General features: G+C 39.5%; 2 protein-coding genes across 4 annotated transcripts in view; one reads left to right on the top strand and one right to left on the bottom strand.

Annotated features, from left to right (window-relative positions):
- Positions 1-23446, bottom strand: part of CMSS1 (cms1 ribosomal small subunit homolog) — a 235150-nt gene that overhangs the window by 123204 nt on the left and 88500 nt on the right. The window lies entirely within an intron of this gene.
- The window catches only part of FILIP1L (filamin A interacting protein 1 like), a 201119-nt gene that overhangs the window by 91012 nt on the left and 86661 nt on the right, over positions 1-23446 (top strand). For both annotated transcript variants that reach the window (XM_084522481.1, XM_084522480.1), the window contains exon 3: positions 2946-3028. The gene's annotated coding sequence lies outside the window, so the exon portion shown is untranslated. The remainder of the gene's footprint in view (positions 1-2945; positions 3029-23446) is intronic.

Below are 23446 nucleotides of genomic sequence, written 5' to 3'. Positions count from 1 at the left end.
TCTAAGCATCTTAAATACAGCCTTGCTACTTCAAAACACCACCCTACCTTTGCTACTAGTAGGAAGCAGGACTTTCATATACTCTATATGCTTCAGTATTTCAGCATTTTACTAACGCATATGTAGATGACATTCCAAGTGTGCAGGAGACAGGACAGTGTTGATATTTTGACCATTTTGAGCATTTCCACATTCACATGCAACTTTATTTATTAAATTGATGCCTCCAACCCATCTATGCCAGGCCTTCTCTCAATTACCTGCTTTAACTATCTCAGCAAAACAAAAGCTGAAACATTAACTGAATAAAAACCTAGTTCCAATGATTAAAAAAAAAAATCAATTAAAAAGTCCTACTCTTTTCAATAGTGAGTTCACAGATTTTCAAGCAGAGCTTTCTAAGAAGTAAGACATTGCCTTTTTATATGTTCCTTGAGCATCAAGGAGTCTTGACGGAGACAGCCCCAAGTTAGTTTTTCGTTTCTTTCAGATGACAAAGTCAGGTGTCAATCATTCTATATATTTGATACGGAGATGAATGCCTACAGAAGTGTTTTAGCTAAATGCCTAAAGATGAAGGAAAAAGACCAAAATACACTGAGATCAAAAAGGGACAGTCAGGGACCTGGTGAGAATTATGAACTGAGCAGAAAAATTCACCACATCTTGGACAGGGTTGGGACATGGAACAGACCTCTCTGCAAGATGTCAGAAAAGCACCAGGAAGCCAAAAATTAAACTTGTTGCAAACCAGTACTCAGCGAGTGACTCAAAATAGTAAAGAGCTATTTGGTTCTTAAATAAAACTTCATGACAATGTGTCAAGAGGTATTATATTATCATTGTATAACCTAAGCATCTGTGAAAGCTATGTAAAAAGTTTCCTTTCTTCCTGCTTGGAGGGCAGAACTCTAGCAAGAAATCCCTGAGATGCTGCAATCGTTTCCTTGGGGATTAAGCATATTGGACAAGTCATTGCTCTTAACAAGTGCCTTAGTTCACATCTAGTACTGTCTTAAACCACTTGCTATGGCTAAAGACAAAAATGTACCATAAAATACCTAATGGTGCTATAACAACAAGCAGAAAAAAAAAAAAATATATATATATATATATATATATAAATCTATATATATATATATTTACTTTTCTTTAAAGCAGAAGCATAGAATTTCCTTATATATATATTTATCCATATATATATTTATCCATATATATATTTATCCATATATATATTTATCCATATATATATATATGTCTTATTAGTCAAAACTAACCCAATAGATTTCAAAGAAAAACAAACTAATCAACAAAGCCCCTTAAATAACACAATTAACTTTGTTGTTAAATGTAAACAAGTTAATTAAATGCTTTGCGATTAATCATTTTGAAAACTCAAGGAGACAGGCTTTCTGTCTGACATCCTTTCCCACATCCTACATTGCTGGATGGCTTTGTAAGGTGCATATTCATACAGCACTTCACAGAAGCTTTCCTAATAGAGTTATTTTAACCAACAGTTAGTAAAACAGGGTTCTGCATTGTTTTTGTTTTTAAATCTGTCAGTTGTGACTTCATTGGTGACTGTTCAGTAATTACAAGCAGTTAGCCATTTCGGAATTTAAAGCCTAAATTTCATGCTTCAAGTTACAAGCTTAAATCATAAATGCCACTACAGATGCAAAATCTAGCCTTTGTAATGTTACAAACCAAAAAAAATATATATAAAAAAAATAATTAAGAAAACAGGACATTTATAATTTTAAAAATTCTGAAATGCTTCTGTTGTTAAGAGCTGTTATAACTGTCGTGGCATTTGTTATATTATTGCAATAACTAATAGATAAGTGATCAAATGGCAGATTATCCAAAAAAGCATGAGGAAGAATATCATGGTAGTACTGGAGATGATCTGACATCAACATGGGAGAGGAGACAGTTCATCACATCAGAAGGCAGAGAGAAATCAACATAGCCCTGTAGAATTTGAGAAATCTCAGAGTTCAAGAAAGAGTTATCCAGAATACATGAGCTAATGCAGACTAACTGGTGCCTTCTCCTTCTGCTCTGTTATTATCTATCAGTAATAGATGGTTTAATAGTAGAAATATATCATGTGGTTTTTACTCTTGGCAATAACTTCCAGAAACAGTGGGCAAATATAAAACAATCCATTTTGAAACTGTTTTGTCCTTATATTGAGTTGCTACCAGTAAATAACAAAAAATGCCTTCCTGTATCCAAGTAATCCCATTTTCCTTTCTTTTCTCTTATGTTATATCCTTGGATCACCATATAAAAATGAAGTTTATATTCATTCTATTCCTCAGCATATGAGATAGCCAAATTCAATTTCACTCAGGTCTTCCTCCCAGGGGCCTGCCTTCATCTCCTCTTGTACCTTGCCTGAGTTACACGGTCACATCTCCATGACAAGGACAAACAGTTACTAGCATATAATTCAACATTAATACCATGGCATTCTTTCCAAACCCATATCTGTCTGGCTGTGGGATATACTTTTCAAAGGGCGCCTTCAAGAGCAGTGACCTAGCTCCATGAACCACTGAACCCCCAAATGTGAAATATGGGCTGCTAGAACTTTACGTAGAAAATTTGTTATTTCCCTGCAGCAGTAAAGGAATAGCTTTGAAACTGTAGGAGAATACAGAATAAAGTGCAGAAGGAAGAAATCTTTAAATGAAGCAAAATCAGAGTTTAAAGGCTGGACTAGATGATCTCAGGTCTTTTCCAACCTAAATGATTCTATGATAAAAATAGCAGTGCTTTATTTTAGTATTATTACAGATATGTGCTAGTCTTCGAAACAGTAAATTAGAAGAGCATATTGTCAGTCCATAACTTTGTCCGTATGCTTACCGGATCTAGTCTATTTACTCATGCTTGTTAAAAAATTTATAATGGACTTTTATATTTCATTGCAGATTCATACTACAAGACAGACAATACTGGACACGACTAAGGAATTTTAGGGAAATATCCCTAACAGCATAAGAGCTCTGAACTGGTAGGATTTTTTCCATTTTTTTTCCCCCCTTTGGCATGTTTTTAAGTGGGTGCTACTGATGGTTAAAAATTGTTTCATTTCTCATATGTGAATTTTCAAATGAGATGAAAATAATGGGAACCTGTACACATAGGACACTTTTACAGGTAATTGGGTAGACTATTTGTCGGAAATGTTCAATCTGCTCAAAAACAGACTATTTCTAGCTTCTCAACTCCTACACATGGTAAGTGCCGTTCTATTTATGCAATTCTTTTAAATGCTAAACATTTAGAAGATAAGCATTTTCCTTGTAATCCAATGGAAAAAAAAAATCTGATAATTTTGTTCTGCTTACTAGGTAAGTCCTTTTAAGTGAATTAAAAGTTTGTTAGATACCAATTCAGCCACTGAATCTAAAGTAAATGTGAAAACATATTATAAATTGATTTATATTTCTCCTGGTCCCTTTCTCAAGCCAAAGCCACCCTCAAAACTGTAAGCAAAAACATTACAAGTAACTGAATCCTCTTAATGTTTAAAAAAGTGGGTTCATCCAGGCAGTAACGTCATTACACTAAATATCTACAGTGGTTAACTCATCTGCTTTTGCCATTTGTACACTAGAACAACAAGCAATGTTTTTTTGGACAGAAATAATGTTTCTGTAAACACATTCTGGAATTTCACCATGCTATTTGAATTAATATGGATCTTACGGTAAGTGGCCCTTTGAGAGAGCACATTTCTGATGGCTTTGCATGAAACATACCTTCCTGAAACACTTCCTGTCTTGCACCCGTTTTTGGATATTATCACTGATGTCTGACAAGAATGAAGTCAGCTAGGATTGTAGGGATACTTTACAGCAGCTGTTGGGCATTTCTTTGAAACTCCATAGCCTTTAACTCCTTCACTGCCTCACCAAAGCAGACATCGCAGTCTTACAGGAACACTGCAGGAAGGATGACTTTTCAGGGCACATACAGTGACTTCCACTGAGCAAACTCCAAGTGCTTAACTGAGGGAAATAAAGAACTGAGCTTTTCAGGTGAGAAAAATGGCAAAGAATATCAACAACCTGTATGATGCAAAATGGAGCAGTGATAGCACCTTTGCAGTGGCCATGCCCAAACCCATCTGAAGAGGCATGATGGTATCATTTATGCAGCAGACAGACAGACATGGCATGGAAAATAGCACAGAGAGACAGCCAGGCTTAAAATAGTAAGGTTTATCAGCATTCTCCCACAGAGACCCACTTGGCTGGCTCTCAGCAAATAAAACTGTACAGTTGCTCTGCAGGACCAATAAAGCTGAACTAAACTTGTCTAAGTGGGAAAGTGTAATCTGAATTTGCGCAGAGCTTAGCTACAACGTGCCTCAACACACTTCCACAGGCAAAACCCTCACAAAGCTTCCTGATATTTTAAAATGGGTCGTCTCAGGTCAGGAGGACCATCAGGAAGCATTTTAATTCACTCACGAAGCTGTGGTCCCACAATCACTAACATGAGCCCTGTGCATGAATGAGTCTTTCAGTAGCAAGAGTTTGATCTGCATCAAACATGCCTGTATTTCCACTGAAAGAGCCAGAGTTATACTGGCTGTGGGAGGACAGACAAAGCTCCTGTGATGCAAACAGATGCAATCTGGAATACAAGCTATACTTGTGTAAAAGTTAGCGTGTTAAAAACTCTTGAATTGAGCAAAAAGTTTCATTCTCAGGGTAAATTCCCTCCATCCATGGTCACCGTTTCCCATTTGAGAAGCTTCAGGACCCCACAAGGCATGCTGAAACATCAAACCAGGGCCTGGGAAAGTTTCTTCATTGCTTTTTGATGCACGGTGGTGCTGGAAGTGCTGAGAGAGTGCTAGATGTGGAGGGGAGAAGGAGAAGGGCTCTGCACCACACCTGAATCTCTCCACCTCAGGCACCAGAAGAGGCTGCAAGAGAACAGCACCTAGGAGTGTGGACAATGCCTTAAAAAGCCTCAGTTATGAAACTGATGAGAAACAAAGAGCACGATCATGCTGCACAGATGTTCAGATACCATGATTTCCACACCTTCTTACTTCCCTTCGTCAGGATGCACTCATCCGTGCTGCATGCATCCTCCCTGTTTTTTTTACAGTGTGCCTAGTATACAACTTGTTTCAAGGATACTGTAAAGCTTTTGCAATTTAAGCCATGATTTGGTTATAAGATTAGGGTTGGCAGAGTTTTAACAGAGCAGTGTTTCTCCTCAGGCTATGCACCAGTCATACTCTGGAGGGTTTTGGCAGCAAGCATCTCGGCTCATGATTATCATACTGTATCACTTCAGAGTGCACACCAGAGCTAACAAAGCATTTACAAATTCACCTTGGGGGAAAAATAAAAATAATAATAATAAAAAAAAAGAAGAAAGGGAAAAAAATCACAAAACTGATCCTGTCTTGCAAAAACACATAGTATGCCTTTGGCTGCTTCTGTCCCCACCTGAGCTAGGGCGTATACACACGCAATGCATAATACATGTGCGTGCAGGTCTGTGGGGCAGCCCTCTGTGCTCCTTTCCAAATGGCAGCTTGTCAAAAAGCAGCTGCCACTCTGTGCCTTATTGCATACAATAACGCAGGGCAAAGGCTGACATAAGAAGTGAGCCAACACAGAAGAAATTAACTTGATTTTGCCTACAGTAAAACCAAGCAAAACACAAAGGTGAAAGAAAGCAATTTCCAACCACCTCACCTGGCTCAAGAATCAAATGACAGCCTCTTAACACTGTGCTATGATGTGCTGCAATAATGTTATGCCACTCTAAACTAAAGAAATTGTTGATGCCAAATTGGCGTCAACACTGCCAGTAGAACTCCTGGTCCCCTTCCTCCTTTTCTTACCAAAAAGTAGGTCTTTCATAAAATCCTATGATTCTGTGGTTACTCTACAGTTATAGACATGCAATGGGAAAGGCCTGAAAGTCTAGCTTGGTGTCACAGAGCTCAGATAAAAGAATTTTGTGTTTCTTTCTCCAAAGCCATGAACAAAAGCAATGTATCAGGATACTATACTTAATGGCCTATGGGGCAATGGACAATTAGCAAGATGGCAAAGGCATATTTCATTTAAGCTCAGAATGATTACATAGCAACATATTTATAGAGGTGGTGTGTATTTTTGTTGTTGTTTTTGGCTTTTTTTTTTTTAGATTCTAAAATACATTATTTTGTACAAGAAGGAGGCAGACAGACTTGGATAAGGCAAAGCTGTTAATCCCAACAAAGGATTTGCAAATTACTTATTACATACATTTTAAGTCAATATTGTTATGTACAGAAAAAAAAAATAATCTGTCAAAAAAGAGATAAGCTTTATGGAAAGAAAAAGAAAAAAAAAAAAAAAAAAGAAAGAACCCTGTATTCAGGCATTGCTGGCATCTGACCTCATTCAGTACCTCTGCCACAAGAAGGAGTCGAGAAAGCTCAGCTAAGAACCAGGCAAAAAATACTATCTCTAGGTAAATGGACAAAATTGTCCACTTTCAGACTTTCACACTCCGTTTTCCTCTAAGCTGAGGGTGATTTATTTTTGCATATGAGATGATGAAGGAGGAAGACCCGCAGGTAAACTTGAAGAGCCCACAAGTATCAGGACTCAGACAGCACAAGATTCCAACAGCTCCTGTCCAGAAATTGCAAGTTGTCAGATGTCACCTTCTCGCCCAGACCTCTGAACAGATTAAAAATTAATTTAGGAAGCAACTATTTCAGATACCTCATGCAAAGGTCAAAACTTTCCTGCCTTTCTCACTCCAGAAACCTAAAAACTTCTGAGAATTATACATTTACTGGTAATTTTATCTGTGTTGTTTCAGCGTAGGAATCCCCCCACAAAGCGAATGCCTTGTGGTTTTTATTAGCGTACATCCCACTTTAGAGGACAAACAAGACTTACTAAATCTTAGAAACGAAGAAAATATGTAAATTCCAAAAGCTCAAGATGAAAACACATATACTGTTTTTTATGTTTTTCTGTTACTCCCTTTCTCTTTTTTTCCTCATAGCTATACTGATTAGAGAAAATACATATCTACATCTACATATATATGTATGAAGTGTGTGTATATATGTGTATATATATATATATATGTACGTATATGAAATATAGAACACTAATTCAATAATAACAGACCAGAAACATTTTGGGTTTTGAAACAATTGCAAAAACTACCGTACTCCTGCAGGCTCCAACAGCAGCTCAAATCAATTTTGTCTTTTGTTCTGTACACGCATTGGCACCTACCTGTTAAGATACACAAAACACGTTCTTCAGGGACAAATTAACTTTGATGAAGTGGGGAAAAATTGTCCAATCTTACAAGCAGTTTAAATGATTAATTTTAGCTTTTACATAGCAATGAATCAGAGACTTCATCTTAATCTAACTTTAAGTGTCTGAAAAAAAATCCGTGGGTTATAATGGGCCTTTTCATGGGGCTATTGTAAGGTTTATGTAGAAGTACCTCAGCATTAAAGGAAAGGGGAGAGTGGCCAGGGAGAGAGAAATAAAGGAAATGGCCTTGGAAGATGTAAGAGACACAAAGCAAAGATGTTTTGTGCAGGAAACCCAAGAAAGAAAGTACAGTAAAAGATATACTAGCAGCTACTGCTACTTCACTTAATCATGCAGGTTGATTTAAAATGTTCACAGCAGCATTCTGCAGAGAGAATCTCAATACCTGCCTTAAAAGATTTGTAATTTGAGGCACGTAAATTTTCACCGTTTCACTCAGTTAAACAAAACCAGAGAGAGCAGCAAGTACGAAGCATGAATCATTTTGCCAAAGCTAACAGGAAGGCAACCCCTGACAGTTTGGTGCAGGGTCTGTTATGAAAATCTAAGGACCAGGAAATATAAATGAGGCATTGAAGGAAATGCTTCACAGAGACTTACTAGGGCTGCAAAATAATTTCCAAAGTAATGCGGAGGAAGTCTCATCCCTTGTGATACCTAAAACTGGATGGAACAAAAGAGTGGAAAGTAACCCAAGGAAAAAGCCAGCACTGGCAAGTTGACAGGCTATATGGAATACATTTTTTTCTTGCATCTCTGATTTCTATTAACATTTTTGTGGCTCTTGAGGCAGTAAGGTAGGAGCTTCAGCTCATGCTCCATAAACATATGCCTAAAGCCTCCCACAGTTCCACTTGGTAATGTCAGCTTAACGTGCTCAAATACACACAGGCTTCTGAGAATGAGTCAAGTTCCGACTCAAACATAAATTATGCCAAAAAACGCCCAAGATTATTTCAACTAATAAACACTTGGTTAAAAAACATGTCAAATCAACCTGGTCTTTACATCAATTTAATTGCCTCTTACCACAAGCATTGCCTAAGCCATGGTGTGCTGGAAGAAACACTAGAAGATAAAGTCGATTGAAAACATGCTCACAGCGCTCCTCTGACTGTCATCACTTGTGCGGTTTCACAAAGCTCATGACTCTCCACGCTGTAAAAAGACTCTTCACCAACTGGGCTTATGCTGCGAAAAAAATTTAAGGATGCTGACTCCTTAACCTTGAAAGACTACAATTTGGGAGAAATGCTGCACCTCCTATTTGGGGAGAAATACTTCTTAAGGGGAAGGTCCAAGTACTGCATCCTATCATGGTAGGGTTTCAAAGCCCTCTTAGACCACTGTCCTTTGATTCAGCATTCACACTGCCATTCTCATAGAAGACAGCTCTTCACGAGAAATACAATACTTCAAAGTATGCACAGTGTTACCCCAAGTTTATACAGATGCTGTTCATTAAACATATTTATTCTCTTCATAAAACTGTGACATTTGGGCTTCAGATATTTCCAAATTCCATTCCAACTCCCCTGCTGAGTTTGTATAATGAATATTAAAATGACAACCAAGGCGAAAAATAAAAACAAAAAATTCAACACATGGACACAACCAAAGGGTGAAGTAACTTGTGATATATTGGATCTATTATGGACTAGATCCTGAAATCTTCTTCTCCAAATGACTTTTTCCACAATTTATGGGCCTACAGTAAAGCACAAGGCAGAGCTGGGGTAGGTAGCTCTTGCCCAAGAGGCCTTTCCAGCATAAGCAGCATCTTTGAGAGACTACTCTTACAAGTTATTAGGAGAAAGCAAGGCAAATTTCTACCTGACATAAAAATAATACAGCAGAAATACGTTCGTCAGTTAAAACATCGACAGAAATAGCATCGCCAGCAGCAGTTTACCACGGACAAATAACTGGAGTTCTGTCACATCAAAAGCTGATTTCCCTGACTAGGACTGAGCCGCATTTGAAAGGCTAAGCTGAAATATACATTTCTTATCAAAACTAGCCTTTTTCTTCCACAGCTGCCATGCTGATGCTAGCAGTGAACAAATGCTAAATTGACTCAAAACACTTCAGAGACAAATAGAAGTTCCTCAAGACAACCCTGTTCAACTAAAACCATATGTATACAAACATCATGCCCTGTCTCCATATGTAATTCAAGTATTTCTTCTTCCAGAATGGTGACATGAGCTAAAATTTCATTCCCACTGTGAGATCTCTTGAGGACTCATGGAAAGATGAATCACAATTTTTCATGGAAATAATGACTTGCGACAGCTGTAACTTCTGATATATAAAGTATCGCATGGGCAAAGTTAGCCTCACTCCCTGCTGTAAATAATTAGCAGATTGCAAGAAAATGTGTTTTACTACCTAGTTTTAAAAAGGTACTGGAGATAGAGTAGCCTGGAGTCTCACCTGTACTAAAGAATAAATGCATAAGAAAGGGAAGAGGTTGAACTAGGTTCAAAACCTTTCAGACAGGGACCAAGAGCAAATGCTTGGGCAAGGCGAACAACAGGAGCATCATCACTAATCCTTCTCCTAGCCTGTGATTTAAGCTGCCTCCTGAGCATCCTGCTAAGCAATCACAACTGAACTGGTCCTCCGTGAGTCCTCTTGCTGAATACATTAACGCCTCCAGCCTTTGTGATATCCCGTGGCACTGACTTCTGTAGTTCGTCTGTGTGCTGTGCAAGGAAGTACATGACTTTGCTTTAATCTTGTGACTGACATTTGTGTCAAATCAAATCACTGAGTGTCCCCTGATTATCATGCTACGACAGAGTAATTACTTCCATTTACTTTGTGTGTGTCATTCAGGACTTCTGAGCTGTAAATCAGGTGCTGTGTCTACATTTTATTTCCCATTTCAACAGTCGCGGTCTGGCAGCCCTAGCACGTAGAGCATCGGTAATCTGGTGCTACCTCGCGTTTTATGAAAATGGGGAATCATAACACCAAAATATGCTTGTACAAAGGCATAACAACGCTTTCTGGTTTGGTTTAATTTCTTTGTTAACGCTCTCTGGGTTTTGACCAGTGCTAGTTTGAATCAGATCTATGATTTTGGATAAAGAACCTTTCTTACAAGGTGTCATGGTCTCGGGCCTCACAACTGTCCCTCACAGGGGAGTAAGCATTCATATGACTATATTTATTTATATGTGTACAGAGGAGCCTTATCTGAGGGTTCAGCATAATTTACAGACGCTCTGTCCAGTTCATCCTAAAATACCTTCATGCACAGCTTCTGTAAAACAAAGATGAAATGCCAATATCAGTGGCTGTTTTCACAAAACTGTCACACGGGTTTTGCCAAGGGCTTCTCCTGACAGATTCTCCCGCCTCTTCACCCTTCTTCTTCCCCACCAGGCAGCCCTGCTCCCCCAGGGCAGCAGGTACAGTGATGCTCGGAGGTCCAGCACACAGCAGCAAACTCGGAGCCAACCAGGGGCTGCCCGTCCTGCAGGGGACACCCCTGGAGCAGGGCTGGCCAGCATCATCGCTCCAGCCATGAGGCGACAGCTGAAACACTGCCTCTGTTGTACCTGCCAAGCCGGGGAGCAGATGACCATGATCCACGCTTCACAAGGCAGCTGCAAATTCGACAAAGCCATTTCTGACAAGTATTGTACAAGCCCCTTGGGAAGACGGCCTTAAATCTCCACAGGGTTACGTCTTGCACAGGTGGCCTGTATAACTTCACAGGATCCTGTTCTTAATATTTTTTTTCAAAGCTTGCACACTACATTTATTACTGCAGTTCTGACTAAGCCTCCAAACTATTTTTACGGGCCCTGAACAATAGTAATCATTTAGGATCAAGTTCAACTTGCTAAATTGAATTATATCTAGTCCAGATCCTTAAAACCCCACGTCTCTGACAAATCCTGTTGATCTCACAACATAAAGGACATCAAATGGGATACTGTAGATTTAATGGATATATGAGGAACGCCACAAGAATGTCAGATGCAATGCACTGCAATAGCCTCTTACCAACAATTTCATTTTGAAATCCAAAATGCGGATGTGGTAAGGTAGAGATGACCAGGTTTTTGAATGAAGTAATCACTCTTGTCATTTTTTTTCAGAGGAATTTAAGAACCGTGTCTAGGCTCTAAGAAGACATTAACAAGATGCACATATCATTCTTCAAATACTGATAAGACAGCACTAAAACTAGAACATGCATTTCCCAAAAGCTATTTTCATTTTATCCCCCCAAAACCCTGAAGATTTTACTTAACTCTCTCAATGGACAGCAAAAGTCGTTTCTTTCATCTTATTAGTAGAAAAGCAACTTTAAACTATTCCACTTTAATTAAATTTCCTGAAACAAATCCTGATGCTTAAGCACTGCATGCTTACCACTGAAGCATTTGCTTGGAGCCATACAGATTCTAAGAGTAAGTAAATAAACAATCTTACATAGCTGGGCAAGACTCACGTCTGCAGCCCTGATTTGCAAGAAACTGAAATTATGACAAAAACAATCTCATCATGAAAAGGCTCTGAGGATAAACCTACATACTTTATCCCAAGCTCATGTAAGGTGAGAAAATAAAGATAAATGTGTATGATAAAATGGTATTAGTGACATTATTAACACCAGTGTTATACCAGTGTTATGAGCCACAATCTACTTTTTTTTTTAAACCATATATATGCATTTCTTCACACACCCTCTTCCTTCTCCCCCCCATAATCCAATCTTAAACACGCAGCCCCATGGCCTTTAACAGGCCAACCTGCACAAGGGCAGCTTGCAGAATTTCACCATCATCACCATTTTCACTCTGATGCTGGCTGGGTATTGGGTATGAAATGATGTAAGACAGATTCTCTAGCCTTTCATTTAAAAGCCTTTTCTTCATTTCAACTCCATGGGTTTATTTGAGCAGAAAAATGCAACCTTTTGGTGTCAGAGCAGCCTTAGGATCTGTGATCATTTTTCAGCCAGAATTACTTGCACGTACAGGCACAACTTGCTGTTCAGTGTAATATTTTAATCAGAGTAAATCCACTCTATTGTTAACACTTCTTAAATTCTTGTTCGTTCACTCCAAACAGAACTGTTTGGTATAGAGGGCTAAGAAAAATTATCCTCTTAGAGAAAGAATATAAATACTATCAATGTGTGGGCATGGATGATCACAATGCACACACCTGCTGTGTGCCTAAATGACTCCTTTACAACTCATTCAGAAATCAACTAGGGCTGCTTAGATTTTACCTTTTTTTAGTGCTAAGCAAATGTTCACAAGCAAACTTAGAAGTTTAACTAGGAAGTGTCTTTTTCATATATGTCTAGGAGACAGATGTATTCCTGTATAACACAGATTAAGGAGGCTATGTTCAGATGTGGTACATAGGTACTTACAGAAGTGGCATTCATTTGCTGACATAACATATAACAAATATTCTGTTTATGTGCAGAAGAGGCATGGCACTCTCAGGAGCTAAATATTAGCTTCAGATAAAATAATTTCAGTGAAGTCTTGTCTTACTAAGCAGCAGCTCTTAGGAGGCCCTCTGTGCCTGCAGGATATGACTCACTGCTTCACTAGGAAAGACTGGCATGTAAATGCAAATATTTACAGTCACCTGCTCATGCCTTCCTTAACACACCTAAAAAACTGCAGACCTGTCCTCAGCTGCCAGGAAGATATCACTAAGAACTTAACATGACTGCTGCCAAGACCAAAACAAGCGACTCCAGAGGGACTTATGCTAGTAGCTCAACCCATTAATGATACACACTGTGCAGGGAGAGCTTCCTTCCAATCTCTCTGCAACACTGAACACCGTCAGCAGAAAGTCCTCTTTGCAGCCCTTGCTTCCTTACCTTGTGTCTGTCCATTTCCACGCCAGTTTGTCAGGGGTCACCCCAGAGACAGGTAGGCGAGCTTTCTGCAGCCCTCTCTGGTACCGACACGGAGGGAACAGAACGCCAGCCCAGCAGATGACAACTGGTGCTGGGTTGCATCAAGGCGTGGATATTGTGACTTTGTTTTTATGCTGATTTTGATTACCATACTTCCAAAAAGATACCCAGGTATTTTCAGTGGTGCTTTTCAGAATGGCCTTTACAGGGACACGCAGGAGAAGGCACCCAGACCTCAGAATCCCCTCATCCCCCAAATACACCACAACCTTGTAAAATGCCCACATGCACACATCCCTTCACGTCTGAGAAATCCCTTTCCTCACCCCTCACTGGTCACCGGGCCAGAAACTGGCCACAGCCATATTTTATTTGAATGAATGGAAAAACAGAGGAAGGAACAAAGGCCAGTATGTACTCTACAGCATCTCTCAAGCATGCCCTGTCCTTTCCCCCCTCCCCAGAGGGCTCAGCTCCAGTGTAATCAAAACCAGGGGGAAGGCCCAGCTGTGGCCACAAATCAAGAACATTCTCCTTTGGAGTACAAAGCTTGTGTAGCAAAATTGTGGGGTCCTTATGTAGCCATGAAAGGAATATATAAGTTTTCTCCATCTGCCCCATGCCGAAGCACAGATGATGGCCTCGAGACAAAATTTCCAACGAGGGGGGAAGGGGGGAAAGAAAGAAGTAGTTAGGGACACACAGGAGGTAGGTACATCTACCTCACTTACCAAACTCTATTCCGCTTCCTTTTTTTTCTATGAGGAGGCAATTTAACTTTACTACTTTTAAGAAACTTCCTATTAGAAAGCTGCGGTTTCCAGTGCATTTTTATTGCATTTTCCAAGGTTGCGTCATTAGAGTGGGGCATATTCCTATGGGAGCTGAATGTCCAAAACCGTGAGCCATTACAATAAATAATAATGAATGTCATGGCTAGTAAAACCTGTAATCTGAACACATACAAAAATTAATTTCACTGTGTACAGTTACTTTTCAAACTCTGTGCTTTTCACTTTTTCCTGGCAAATGCACGTAGTCACCAATATTAAGAATATAAAAACATATATGAGCCATCACTCAAAGTCATGATTTTACTTTGGCTTACTTAAGGCAGTATCAAACTCAATGAAACATATTCTTCAAAAACAAAAACCCAACTACAAAGCTGACTTGAGAGTCTATCCAGAAGGTCAAATTTCTTTGTGTTCCGTTATATAGAGGGGAAGATGCAACAGATAATTAAAAAAAAAAAATGCTGCCATAAAATCAGCAGGTAGGACCACAATAAATAAGAACAAAAGAACAGTAAAAGCCAAAGAAAGCAAAAGCATCCAAAAGAACAAGAAGCACAAATCAAAATTCCTGTTATAAAAAGATATTTTGATTCAAAAGACAAACTTACTAAATTACTTCTACTTCCACTAAATGCAAGCATTTTCACAACTTTTAGGGACCTACAGTACCCTGCAACCCTAGGCTGCTCTCCTAAAAATCATGCAACAGTTGTCCAGATCCTCCAACACAATGAGAGTCATGATAATACTCAGGTAGTCATGATCAGAAAGTTCACTTTCTCCATGGGATAAAAAGGATGCATTTTAAGTTCAGCTGACTTGCTAGTCAACCAAGACACATCGACTCAGATACGTTTTTGAAAATTCATTATTAAACCATTCCATAAGCTGGAAGTAACAAAACATGATGCTATCTGGTGGCTGCATTGTTTCAGCATTGTTTTTAAATCAACTGAAATAGCATTTAGCAGTGAAAAAAAACCAACAACAACAACAAAAAACACCACAAAAACAACAACAACAAAAAACAACCAAGAGGTAAAAGACAGCAGAATTTAGCATTACAATGGTGAAGAGCTGGATAGTGTTGCCCTGCATTGACACACTGATGCCTCTAGTAGCGTGTCTAACAAATCTCAGTGACAGCACGATGGCAGCAGTGGTGGGACAGGATGATGGAGATACGGGGCACTTTCTGCCTGTGCTCCAGGCCCCGAGGTAAGGAGTAAACTCATGCCATTCACCAGTACTCCTTCTGCCACCAGAACTCAAAACCTGTCTTCCAGAGGAAACGACTTCTGATTTTCAGAGAAAGGTTACAGGGAGAGGACTGCAGATGTGAGAGAGATGTCATTTCCACTAAACTCCTGGGAAAGGATAAATTAGGATATTTACCTAATTTATCCAAATTTGTCATTTGGATATTAAAAATGAAGAACGTGGGTGTGGGGGATGGTGTAAGCAATCTTCCACTGCCGTTAGTGTGTTGCAGTTTTGTAGCTGCAGTTGGAAGGGCAAAATGGCAGAGCAGATTTCTTGCAGAGCTGAAGATTATCTCATTCAGAAAGAAATGTTAGCCTGCTGTCACATGCTGATGTATTGTCATTAATGAGAAAAAAATGGAATCACACTGCTTTTGTATTGCAGAATACAAAGAAAAACTCAGTATTTCTCCAAGTATAAGAATGCAAAGTACCAAATCACAGAACATAATAAAGACCTGAACTTCAGCATATGTACAGAAAATTCAGCCTGCAGCTAAAAGAATAACTTATAATCCAGGCAAAGGAAACTTGAGTGACTTCATTTCTCAGGTAAACCAATTAAAGGTTACTGCCTGATTTCTAGATAGCAGCAGAATATAGTCACTGACAGGGAACTTATCAAGAAGCTGAGTTAAACAAACAAACAAAAATAAACACACACAAACCCACACAACCCAAACCGACAACTTGGAAATCCTAGGTTTAGATACAAGCCTGAAATTCTACCTAGTATTGTTCATAGATGCTTGGTGCCAGCATGACAAAAGCAGTAAAATCTCTGTTTGGAATAATGAAATGCTATTCTGAACAGCTTCTCTGAGTTAAGTGCTTTCCACTACCAGACAGCACACAAACCATTGTCTGAAGCAGAAAAGATGCAGCTCATGAAGGCAAGCAGGCACTGAGAAAAACAAAACAAAACAAAACAAAACAAAACAAAACAACAACAACAACAAAAAAACTCTGGCTTGGGAAGAACAAAAATTTATCAGTTTTCCTGAAAGCTGTCTAGAGACCGGGAATTCCAGATCAGGGAAAAGTTCACAAAGTTTCAGAGTTTGGCTAATACATGTTCTGTGTTGCTTAGATGCAAAAATAGATGACGAGAATCTTGGACAAACCAAACTGAACACAAAACAAAAGCAAAAATAATCAAAGACACAGTTTCAGTGAAGCCTTGAAAGCCATATCTGGACATTTCACTTAATTTCAGCAGCCACAAAAGCAGATAAAACTGTATTAAAAATGTCCATCATTTAATTCTTATACAGAACTCTTGAACTCATTGTGCCAAAGACAACTGTTTGAACTGGGTCATCCCACACAATACAATGGGAAAAACAACAGTTTGCTTTTTGAAAAGTTATTTTATTCATGTCTTGGTAAGTTTAGGGGGCACATGTGTAGATCTCCCCGCCTCATCCCTCTCCAAACAAGCCCTCTGCTCTCAGAGAAGGTTGTGAATGATCAAGACAAGGGAAGAATGATTCTGATCATCTCACCCAGCTCTCCATAGACATGAGTTCACAAGAGAGGCAGCCACGCAGCTTCCTCAGACATTAGTAAAGACTTTTGATCTTGCTTTGAAGGAACTTTTCTCAGGATATTTAAAAGTCTGTGGTTTATTTCCATGTGTAGAGAAAAGCAACGCTGAGGAGCACACTCCCACACAAAGAACTGTCTCAACAAAGCTATGCTTGTCAGAAACACCCTTGAAGAAAATTAATATACACCCACTTTGAAGGTAAATATTTTTATTCGGGTAGTCCTCGCTGTGGTCTTTGCTGTCTATTTAGCGACTCAGGGATGTATGGCACTCCGTGCAATACCAAGCAGATCAAAAAAGAGTAAGATGGAAATGGAGATGGCTGTGAGGCCAAGTTAGGCTCTTGGATACCTGAACCAGTTACTAAGGGGTAACAAGTTAACTTACACTAGATGATACACACTGGATAATTGCTGCTTATGCCAACTTCTACTTCTATCCTTGATAACATGTGCAAAGTGCTTTAGCTCTGTTTACTGCTTTTTGCTTATAATGACAGCTTATTCTGTGTTTGCCATAAGCACCAAGCATAGAGAGAATTACAGACATGCACCAAGTACACCAATTCTTTAAAATGTTAAATGTGTATATAAACAAATGCACACAGACATACACTGAAATACAAGAAATAGCATTAGTTTATTCCTCCTCTGTTGCCCACGGCTATTATAGCTAATAATACCATTACACTATACCATTACACTGTATTTCTTCAATTAGGCTCTGTTTGGAGAGTTGTGATTATAGACTGCTTTTAAAATGTCTTTACACCACACTACCAGCACATTTAGGGCACACAAGAACATGGTTTGTCACAAGCACTTCTTTCCAGAGAAAGGAAGGACCATCTTACAGAAGCTGTACTGGCCACTGAAGTTATATTGTATACACCGTGATTATGTGCAGGGGAAGTTAATTGCAAAAATCAGAGATGCAAGAATTTAATTTAGTAAATGCCTAGCAGGAACAGGGAAACAAAAACCAGAGCCATAGATGTTGTTTCTCTGTGGCAATGAGGCCACGCACTTGGTCTACGCAGGAGTCCCTTCTCAACCACCACCAATTCCAATCAATCCAGAGAGCAGCAGCAAGAGGTCTGAAAGACAATGAATGACACTTCTGCAAAGTCAGGAAAACTGGGGCCTGCAGAAAGAGACAAGAGACTGCCCCTGAGGAAAACATGAGATGTGGGGTTCAGCATCAGCCACAGCTGCTGCTGCCTTCGCCTTGGTGCTCTCCTGGGAACGTGGAGAGCTGCAAATTTGCAAATGGCAGAGTTGAGAGGGCTGAGGATGCAGAAGGAACGTGGGGTTGTTCTAGTGGCTGGCCCCAGAGAAGGTGGGGAACTGGGAGAAAAGCAAAGGGAAAGAAGCAGGAAGCAGGTCTGTTAACACCAAGGGTACGTAGATAACCTAAGATACAGATCTACAGAAAACAGCTCCATTAATACCTCTTAACTTTCTTCATTCTTTGTTTGCTTTCTCCCCCCCCCCGCCTTTTTTTTTTTAATATACTTTGTTATGTATACTGCAGTACTTAAGCTAAATTGGAGCTGAAATTTCTTGCTGTATAAATAACTACAGTCCAGCTAATTTCAGGATATGTAGGAAAAAGGATGAGATAGATAAAAAATAACTAAGATAGGAACGTTTTCTTTTCATGTAGTACTATTTCCAATTTTCACTTTGGCTAATGCTGTAATTACAGAATAATTATACACTGGAGCCAAAATTACAGCAGCTGAATATTAAGTATTAAGCCACAATCACTGTATTAAATAATGTTAACTGGTTTTTATGTTCATAAAAAGCAAGGAAATTCTATGCTTGGAAAGCAAATTCATTTAGTTAAAATTGGAACAGCTGAATTTTATTTCAGTGTACTATATTAATAAAACTGTCAAAACAGACATTTGCTAGATTCACATTTTTAATTGACAAACATAATACGGCGTTGTGCAATTTGCCACGTCAAACACTTTGAACCTGATGCTACAGTAACGTTTTGTCACATGCACCAATAATCTCTCTTGCACTGATCTTCATACAGATTCTATTTTCAGGGTGTAACTAAATTAAAGAGTTAAACATTTTACTTTACAAAGAAAAATTAAAAATAAAACCGAAGCAAACAGAGAAAAAGCCCCCCACAGTAATCTTTCAGAAACACTTCAGTGTGATTGCATAAAAATCCCCTCAACCCTCAATTCCCAGAAGCAGAAAGTTAAAGAAACTCCAGCTATTTTACTTTTAATTTTGATTCTTCCTCAAACTTTTGAGCCCATGAAAGCATGGGATTATCCTAGCGCTGTCTCACTGCAGCAGCATGTTCAAGATAGGGTGCACATACAACTCCAGAGTCATCCTCCCCCTAAAACCAAAATTCACATTCTGCTCTTGGGGCATGTGTAGCACCTCACTGAGAAGATAAATCACTTCTAACAAATCCACTAACCTACTTACTATATGAACTGGGTATGTGTACGTGATACATATACTGTAGTTTTCTAAGACTACCATCAACGGGGTGTCAACCAGCAAGAAGCTCAAGTTACCCTGGGAATTTTCACCATTGTAAACATGACCTTGAAGACCTGAATCACAAAATCACACACCAATACTAAAATGACAGACAACTGACATAGATAGGCTCATCCTAAGGACCCAGTAAAAACTTCCCAAACTCCAGTCCTTCTGAAGAAGACTAATACTGTACAGATCTCCTACACAAAATGGACTTTGGAAAATATTCGCTAACCACAGTCATTACATACGTGCAAAATGCTACAGCAGTGGAATGGGGAGGAGGAGACAACAGATGGTGGAAGTTTCACAACACCTTCACGATCAGCAGCATAACACGACAACTCTCTGATATGCTCCAAAAGGCATCACGTTGCCTAAGAACAGGCTGCCTGTCTCCAGGGGACAAGAAACCTGACTCATGGGCAGAAGAGCACAAACCATGACCACCACAAAAATGACACCCAACTCTCACCCATGCAGTTTTCCTGTCTAGGAGTGTTTACATCCTCTGTTGAATCCAGATTTTCCTCCCATCCAAGTAATTCCTCTTCTGAACAATGATAGCATTGTTCCTGCAGGACTCCTGAGGTCTTCAAAGACCAGGGTTTGAAAAGAACCCAGGACAGGGAAACAGACTTCTGTTCTGTATTGCTCTCACTTGACTCCCTGCGACTACATGCCAATGGATGGATCAGGCTAAGCAGGTAAGCACTCCTGCACCAGTTTTCCCAGATAAACAGTTTAATCTTGCAGTTTCCATGCCAAGATGGGAACACTTACTCCAGAGTCTCTGGGTGACGTACTCATTCAAGGAAAGAAGTCTTTTCTCATCCATTGCCCAGCCTATGTACCAAAACAGCACAAGAGTCTACTGTGAATAAGAGCACAGCCCGATGAGATAATCAGCCGTGGTACAACAGAACGTGCTTCTGGACAGAGGCCACTGTAAATGGTTTTCAAGGAAAATGCTGAAGCAGCCTGCCCAAAAGGAAGGGCTGTATTTGTGGAAGTGGTGCCAAAGTACCACAAAGCACAGCATTCTCCACTTGGGAAGGTTGAAAGTCCTAACAACTGAGAAACACATTCTGTCAGAAGGCATCAGTTCAAGAAAAGGCTGAATGATCCCGTGAGATGGCCAAATCCTGGGATTCTAATTAATAAGACAAGGTTTTCATCTCTTCCTGTTGCTGAGTATGGCTCAGCTGCTGGCCCACAGGCCAAAACAGGACTACAGAAAGAGGACAAGACAAACCTGCTGCTTTCTCTGGCAGAGGACAGGATGTGGACGCTTGCCAAAATCCCCATCCTGTGCCTGCACACTGCCTGCCTGGCACACAACCACAGAAGAAAGCAAAAGAAGAGGGACAGTGGATTCATTTCTCTGTAGGCAGGTATGTGAGGCACCAAGTTGAACACGATGCTTCACAGCAGCTGTTCTACATGGGAATGGAAGCAATGCCCTGCAACCCTGTAGTAGCTAAAATGAGAACACCCTTTTCTTGCCCAAAAGCACATTCACAGTGATGGACAGAGGGCTCCATGCCTCTTTCCAGAAGAGACTACATGCTTTTGTGCTCTCCCATTACATTGGCATACTGAGCAATAGCATCTTAACTCCATCTGAAGGACAGCCTGCTGGTAGGGGGCTATGTATTTCAGCAAATCAAAAGCATTGTCATATCCCTTTAAGAGATGTTTTAAAACAGAAAGACATAATTCCTTACTTAGTCACGGATTTTTGGAAGAAACATCAAGTTCTCAACCATTCAGGATCCTTACCCTGGGATTAAGAGAAGATTTGGTCCTGTGAGGGATTTTCTTAGCTCATAAGTCAATCACTAACTAAAGAGAAAATACTAAAGGGAAAAATAGATGGAAAAATAATGGATGCCTCTTAAAACCCTATGGTGTCTGTGGTGAAGTCATCTTTGAAGGATATTTCAGTCTTTCCCACAAAAGTGCAGGGATTTCTGAACCACCTGCTTGTTCGCTGCTGCCAAAGAGACAAATGCAGTTTCATCTCCTTCAGAATATGATTGAGAGGGTGGAGACCAAGTTAACATCATAGAAACATTTGGTCATTTATTCATCTGGCTCTTCAGGAAAGTATATTTTGATCCCTCAGATTACTTGCTCATCACTAAGGAAAAGAAAATGTCTCCTTTATATGCACAAAGCTCTTTAGAAAACAGAACAAGAAACAAACTATAAAGAGAACAAAAACATGAACACTAAGAATAGATACAAACTTTACTGAGTATGCTACTTGCAATAATTTGATGTACCAGCATGTTTTAACGTAAGCCACCCTTGCTCCATTTTAAAACTGGGACCAGTCTACCAAGCTGCACAGAATCTGGCAAGCCTCAAAGTCATTACCATACAACTTCAATCAAGATACTGCTGCAAAATCTTCAGTAAAACAGACACCTTGTAGCATGACTCAAAACACAGTACTGGAGAACACAGACCTTATGCTTCCACGAGCACACTTACAGGCAGTAAAGGTCAAAAAACACAGCTAAAAGCTTGGTTTGTCAGCCAGTGTCCTATGGTGCACAAAGTACAAGCACAGTTCTGTGGTCCAGTCCAGGGACTCACCTGAATTAAATATCCACTGAATGCTTGTTTGTGATGTCAGATGTGACTCTGAGATTGGGGTGGTCCCTTTCAATCTTCTTTTATTTTGATACAACCAGATCATACCCCCATCATATACATATACAGATCATACACATCATACACAAATGCTGATAAGCATCCTTGTTTCTTCTGGTCACACAGCAACAAGCCCTGCTGTGTATCAATCGATCCAGATCATAGGTGCAAGGCATGCAGGCTCCACCATATTTTCTCATCTGCTTTCTTCGTTCTTAGCAGTTATTGACTTTTTTCTAAAGGTATCTTACATTGCCATCCTTCTCGGTGGTACAAAGAAACAGGTCTTAAATTAGCTCCTCTACAGAAGTTTGCCACAAAATGCCACAGTCCATACTCCAGGAGAAACCACAGAAATTCTGTTCATGAATTACATAACCGCTATTACAAACAGGTAAACAATTCCTTATCCCCTTTTTGCAAGCTACCTTTCTTGTATACCCCTTCCATCTAAGCTGGTTGTCTGTGCTATGCCACTTAGAGCAGTACCAACACAGCTTTGGAATCCCAGGCCTAGAATTAGTGTGGTACTGATGGCCCAATGTACCTAATCACTGTAGCCCCTTTTTATCGTAAGCTTGGTTAACAGCATAGCATGTCCACCAGTATTTAAAAGAAAAAATAAAAGAAAAACAGACTCAAAATCACTATGAAAAATACTCCCACTCACTCAAACTAAAATAAGCTTTAGACAAAGACACAGAAAAGACTGACCGGTAAATTTATTTATTAAAGCTATTTAGCAAATGCATCTTCTTATCAGCTTACTGAAAACTACTTAACTTCCTTTCTTTTATAGGAAAATGAAAGTAGCATAGCAGAAAAAGAACTGCTTAAATTGATAAAGCACAAGGACCAAGAGCCTATTGTTCTGAATTGATTTTCTTTGCTCATGACCAAGATGCAAATTAATGCACAATGATAAGATGACTACTCTTGTGTCTTTCCTCAAAGAAAGCCCTAATTCTCACCTCACGTGGCCCTTCTTGTGTGTTTATGCAGTGTATATGATGCTACAGATTTCATGTGCAGAAAATTGCATTAGCATCAGATAACATGCAGACAGCTTCAAGTACAACAGCTTCTAATTCAGAACTCAGAAAGAATGGGTATTTGGCTTCTTGTCTCTTTTACATCGGGCACTAATCCAAACTGATATTAAAAATCAATTGAGCAAATAAGAAATATTCCACCTTCCTCCAAATCTGTCATTTTTACATCCTGTGACCACCTCATTAGTACTAACATCATTATGCAAACAGACACTGCTGCAGACAATAAGAATGCCAGTCAATGTACAGGCATTAAGAAAACTTAAATAAATCAACAGAGAACTAGCATGCTAATAAGGCAGCCCACTAATACCAGGGTGTTTGTGCCTCTTTTGTCAGGTACATTCAAACA

Source organism: Aythya ferina (genome assembly GCF_964211825.1).
Source record: "Aythya ferina genome assembly, chromosome: 1".
Taxonomy (NCBI): Eukaryota; Metazoa; Chordata; class Aves; order Anseriformes; family Anatidae; genus Aythya; species Aythya ferina.
The sequence above is the reverse complement of the archived record's forward strand: the minus strand, read 5'-3'. Positions and strand labels throughout refer to the sequence as shown.